Source organism: Pinus tabuliformis, chromosome J, assembly GCF_031772625.1.
Source record: "Pinus tabuliformis cultivar Carrire ecotype Pingquan chromosome J, CPIR1, whole genome shotgun sequence".
Classification (NCBI taxonomy): domain Eukaryota; kingdom Viridiplantae; phylum Streptophyta; class Pinopsida; order Pinales; family Pinaceae; genus Pinus; species Pinus tabuliformis.
In genome coordinates, this window is record NC_142295.1 from 1,292,651,458 (window position 1) to 1,292,657,819 (window position 6,362).

Here is a 6,362-nt window from a genome sequence, read left to right on the forward strand (position 1 = left end):
TAAATTATTATGAAAATTATAATAAAAACAAATTATTTTGTATAAAAATTATATATATATATCCTCTGGATTAGAACCAAATAACGAAAACCAAATTAAACCATGAACTCACTTTCCTCACTACGAAAATAGTAGGTAGCAAAGCCCTTTACATAACAAAACGTTAAAGAGAAGTCTTACATGACATTTATCTAACCAGTCCAGTATACTATCTATACCAAGCATGTGAACTGTCAATTAACGGATCTTATTGGCTCTGAAACTTATAGTATACCGCTCCAGTACAATATCTACCCTAAGCATATGACATGTTTATTATCAGTTATCTGATTGCAATCGTGTATGAGTGTCTGTGAGATGAGTCATACCACAGTGAGTCGGACAAGCCGATGAATCAGAGAACGACATGCATAGACCTCAGTAGTACATATCAGAAGGAAGGCGTGGAGTGGGAATGCAATACAGTGGCACTGCCTTCTTAAGCGTGAGCCCAAACTTATCAGTCATGTCGATCTTCTTAGCATTCACGCCGTTGGGAGGTGCCCAATCGAATGAATGGATGAGAGAAGCCAACACCAGATGAACCATCCGACTCGCCAATGGAAGGCCCACGCACATTCTCCTTCCTGCTCCGAAGGGTATCAGCTCAAAGTGTTGTCCCCTATACTCCATATCACTTATCTTCTTATCATCACACATAAATCTCTCTGGCATGAATATGGTTGGTTCATCCCACAGCGTAGGGTCTCTTCCGATCGCCCACACATTTACAAGTATTTGGCTGTTTTTGGGTATCACGAATCCCCCAACCTCACAACGGCTGTCTGCTTTGTGTGGGACTAGAAGAGGGACTGTCGGGTGAAAGCGAAACACTTCTTTCACTACGGCGCGCAGATAAGGGAGACGCTCCGTATCACTTTCTTCCACCTTCCGGTTGCATCCAACCACGTCGTCCAATTCGTTTTGAGCTTGTTTCATTATCTCAGGGTTGCGAATCAGTTCTGCCATTGCCCACTCTATTGTCGTTGTCGTTGTGTCGGTTCCAGCACCAAATATATCCTGCAACAACCAAAATTGAATTAAAGATACGTTTAATACTCTCTGTCCAACATCTGCGAACAGGTTGCGGCTTTTTCTGGAGTAAACAAAATCGACTTCTCTCTTTTGTCTCAAATCTCTCTCTCTATAAACATTTTGAAAGAATTAATGATTTTATTAAAAGAATGGTAGGGTTATTTTAGAAAGTTATATCTATGATTTGAGCAAATAATTAATGATTTTATTAAAAGAATGGTAGGGTTATTTTAGAAAATTATATATATGATTTGAGTTTATGTCAACGGTAAATTTAGTACAATTTCGTAAAGTCCGCTATATTGGGAATTCCACAAAGTTCCATCAATTTGGTAACAATGTCTTTCAACTCTTCAACAGCCTGAGAGTGGAGATCGAACCCGCCTTTACCAAAGGCCATGTTGCCTAACAGATTGACCGCGGACTGGAACACAATGTGTCCAATATCCACACACTTTCCCTCCAGGGCATCCCCATAAATCTCATGAATCGTTCGATTCACTTGATCTCTTCTCAGGTGTTGCAGAGCTTCTAGCCTCTTGACAGAGAAGAGCTCCATATTGGATATACGCCTGAGCATACGCCAGTGAGATCCACACTGAGCATAAACTATTGAGGACTTCTCGTGGGAAATGGCCTTGAGTGATTGCACGACAGTCCGGCCAGCAAGGAGTTGGTCATGGGTTTTGAGAACCTCCTTTGCCATGGCGGGAGAGGAGGCCACCACTGTGGTTTGCATCCCGAGGGAGAGAGACATGAGAGGGCCGTACTTGGTAGCAAGATGGAAGAGAGATTCGTTTGGTCTATTACTCAACTGCAATAGATTTCCTACAATAGGCCATCTCGGAGGCCCAGGAGGAAGCCGAGAGTACTTTCTCCTCCACACTCCCAAGATGAAGTATATGATAATGGAGGAGATGGGCAGTACAAAATACAAAATTAACAGTCCCATATCCATCAGCATTCTATCAGATACAAACGCTCGAGGTTCACTGGGCAGAGTGAGGAATAAGGATATATTCCACTTTCATTCCCTCTGCGTGTCTATATATATATATATAAAGGATTGTCACTAACTCATGGAAAATTGTTATCCCATAGATTTTAGTAGGTGTCGAAAACGAAAAGGCTGATTCGAAGCTTCATAGATTATTTGCAGAGAAATTTCAAACACGTTATACGACTTGTTAATGTATTGCAGAGTAATTTCAAACACATGATTCAACTTGTCAATGACCTACAAAGCGGGTTTGGTAATTTGCACTATAAACATAAATACCCATGCCATGCGTCCTCCTCTGTGAGGATCGTGGAGAAAACCCTACCCACTAGGAAGAGCCAGCTACTTGAAATTAAATAGTGTCACTCTCCTTAGCAAGCCATTTTTGACTCATGATCAGTTTAGCCATTGAAAGAGAAAAGTCGAAGGAAAGGCAGCCCACGGTCCACCCCATGTGTAGGAAAAAAGACAACCGACGGTCACCGGAATAGTTTTCTTTCAACTGTCACCGGAATAACTGTCCAATGCATGGGACTTCCCCTTAGTGACTTGTAAATATTTAGTTATTGCAGTTAAAAAAATATTATGATATTTTGCAGGCCTTGTGAAGATCAAACAATAATTAGGAAAATAATTAATTTTGTTTATGAAATATATTAATGTTGTGCAAGGATTATCAATATGTTATATCTGAAAGTAATGTTGAAAGAGTCTCACAAGTCACGGTGGTTAGACACTTATGGGCTAGGCGGTTACATGCCCATAACTTTTCCTTGAGAAAATAAAGTTCTCAAAAAAAGGGAAACTGAAAGGGTAGAATGGACCTGAGGTAATCTAAAGGAGAAGAAGTGCAAGATAATGCAAAAACAGAGTACAAACTGTGAATCTGTGTGAATAATAAAGTTGCTTACGGCTAAGTCTAGTTGGGACCAGATAGTCGTTGGACCATTCTTTTATGCAGTACTCTCTACAAGAAACACCCTGCTATGAAGATAGCTCGGGGGAGACGCGGTCCATGTGGTGACGTGATCCTTGTGGAAACTGTTAAGATAACATATAAGTATTGTACTATGTTGATTACTATTACTTTATTTAAGCCAAATCTCACTGGTAAATTATGAACAAAGTAATTATGCATGGGTAAATCAGATGTATTGTTTCAAATAACTGATGCTAAGTCTTCCTTTTTTGCCAAATAGTTGGGTAGAGACCTATTGACGACTGTAATTTGGTCGAATGGTTAACCCAACAACAAGTTAAGTCTGTGTATAGATGGTAATAATCTGAGCAGATAAGGGAATGGCATGAGACAGACTAGTAAGACAAACCGAAACCCTCTTGACCTTCCTTTTTATCTAGTAGGAGTTCGAGGTTAGTCTCATGGCTAAGCCATTGGTTAATTAGCTAACTAGTTAAATGAATAAAGATTATACAAGAACTTAAGTAATTGAAACCCTGAGAATAGTAAATTCTGTTAGAGAATTATATATTACAGAGCAATGGAACACATAGAATATATTGCAGAAATATAAACACGGAACACACATAAAACAAGAGAGACACAAATATACGTGGTTCACCCAATTTGGGCTACATCCACGGGAAACAACCAGTCCTTCATTTTATATTATCCATCAAATTGAAGAAATACAACATACAACAGATTCGTTGTAATTCCCTCTTCGCTTTCACACAATCTCCTCTCTTTCTCACACAGAATACAAATCTATATAGACGCAATACAATTCCCTCATATATAGCGAGGGGTTGTCTTATAGGGCAAAATACCCTAAATTAAACATAACTGCTACTGTCAAATCTCCGCTTAATGAACGACCCAGATTGACTACGAAATTACAACATTTTACAAGGCAATTTTACATCTATTTTTAGCTTAGGGGGTGCTACCCTCGATCCCTTGCTAGGGGGGGGCTCCCAAAGACTGTGGCCGCCCCCCCTGGACCCCCCTTGCAGCACAAATATTACGGGCAACATTTCTGCCACATTACGAATTGGGGTTCAATGCGGTGATACCTCTGAATAAAGAAGATAATCAGGCTCCACACCCAATAATCTCCCACTTGCCAACTAATTATAACAACTCCACCGCTGTTTCATTCGCTGGACAATGACTCCACTTTGGACCTGGTTGTTTCTCATCTTCTTCATCATACTTGAAGACCAATTGAAACTGAGCAGAATCTCAGTTTCTCACTGGTTACAACTTTTGTTAACATATTTGCAGGATTCTGGCTAGTGTGTATCTTTTCCAACTTCAACTGTCCATCTTCCAACACTTGCCATATGAAATGGTACTTGAGCTGTATATGTTTAGCCTTGGAATGGAATGAAAAGTTCTTTGCAAGATGTATGGCACTCTGGCTGTCATTGTATAACCTACCCAACTCCTTCTTCTTACCCAATTCATCCAAAAACCTTTGTAACCAAATCATTTCTTTATTAACCTCTGTAGCAGCAACATACTCTGCTTTTGTTGTTGAGAGTGCAACAACACTTTGCAGTTTTGAAACCCAACTGACAGTTGTTCCACCTACAGTAAACACATACCTTGTGGTCCTCCTCCTGTTATCTCTATCACCTGCCATATCTGCATCAACATATCCCTGTAGAGTAATGTTTGAACCACCAAAGCATAATGCTTGATTTGTGGTACCTCTCAAATGCCTGAGAATCCACTTCACCACCATCCAATGTTCTTTTCCTGGATTGTTCATGTACCTACTTACAACTCCCACTGCATGTGCAATATCAGGGCTTGTGTAGACCATTGCATACATTAAGCTTCCAACTGTTGATGTATATGGAACTTTAGACATATAAGCCATTTCTTCCTGAGTCTTAGGACACACCTCCTTACTTAGTTGGAAATGGCTCGCCAAATGTAAACTAACTGGTTTTGCATTTTGCATATTAAATCTTTTCAACAACTTTTCTATGTACTCACTCTGAGACAATGTTAATTTTTGATTCTTCCTATTTCTAGTTATTCTTATACCAAGGATTTGTTTTGCAGCACCCAAATCATTCATTGCAAATGAGTTTGCCAATTTTCTTTTAAGCACATTTATTTCATGCATGTTAGAACCTGCAACAAGCATGTCATCTACATACAATAACAATATAATATAGCTGCCATTATTTTTCCTTTTGAGATAAACATAATGATTAGAGTGACATCTAGTATAACCTTGTTCAGACATAAACCTGTCAAATTTTATATACTATTGCCTTGGAGCCTGTTTTAAGCCATACAAGCTCTTCTTCAACCTGCACACTAGTTTCTCTTTCCCTTTTACCTCATATCCTTGTGGTTACTACATATATATCTTTTCCTCCAAATCCCCATGGAGAAAGGTTGTCTTTACATCTAACTGCTCAAGATGCAAATCTTCAGCGGCTACTAGACTTAAAATAGTTCTGATTGAAGTCATTTTAACAATAGGAGCAAATATCTCATCAAAGTCTATACCCTTTTTCTGTGCAAACCCCTTCACCACAAGTCTAGCTTTATACATTTTTCTACCTCCATCTTTTTCCTTCAACCTGTAAACCCATTTATTTTGCAAAGTTGTTTTACCTGCACGCAACCTGACTAAGTCCCAAGTTTGGTTATGTGCTAAGGAGTCCATCTCTTCTTTCATGGCTTTCTCCCACTTCTTATTGATTTCTACCTGCATTGCTTCTTCATAACATTTTGGTTCACCAAAATCAGTGAACAATACATAATATAATGAAGGAGAGTATCGTTCAGGGGGTCTACTTATCCTGGTAGATCTTCTAACACCACTTTTAGGTGTTTGAGGTGCTTTTTGTTGTTGTGGTTGCTATTGTTGTTCTGGTTGTTGATCATTACGATTTTCAAGCACCGTCACTTTTTCTGTGATCTCATCAAGCATAGTGTATTCTCTGTTTTCTTTCTCCTGTTTCTTTTCCTGCAACTGATCTTTATACAAAACCTTTTCATTGAATATGACATCTCTGCTTCTAATGATTTTGTGTTTTTCATAATCATAAAAGCAATAACCAAAATCATTAACACCATATCCAATAAAGGTACATTTCTTTGATTTTGCCTCAAGCCTTGTTCTATTTTCTTTATTAATGTTAACAAAGGCTTTACAACCAAAAGTCTTTAAAAATGAGTAGTTTATCTTTTTGTTTATCCATGCCTCCTATGGAATACCACCATCCAAGGAACTTGAAGACCCTCTATTTATTAGATAAACAACAATATCTACAGAATCTGCCCAAAATTGCAAAAGGAAAT

At 38.8% G+C, this 6,362-nt stretch overlaps 1 pseudogene; it reads right to left on the reverse strand.

The window, feature by feature from the left end:
- Window positions 1-417: 417 nt before the first annotated feature.
- LOC149232014 (geraniol 8-hydroxylase pseudogene) lies at window positions 418-1,780 on the reverse strand (annotated as a pseudogene).
- Between the last annotated feature and the right edge of the window lie 4,582 nt (window positions 1,781-6,362).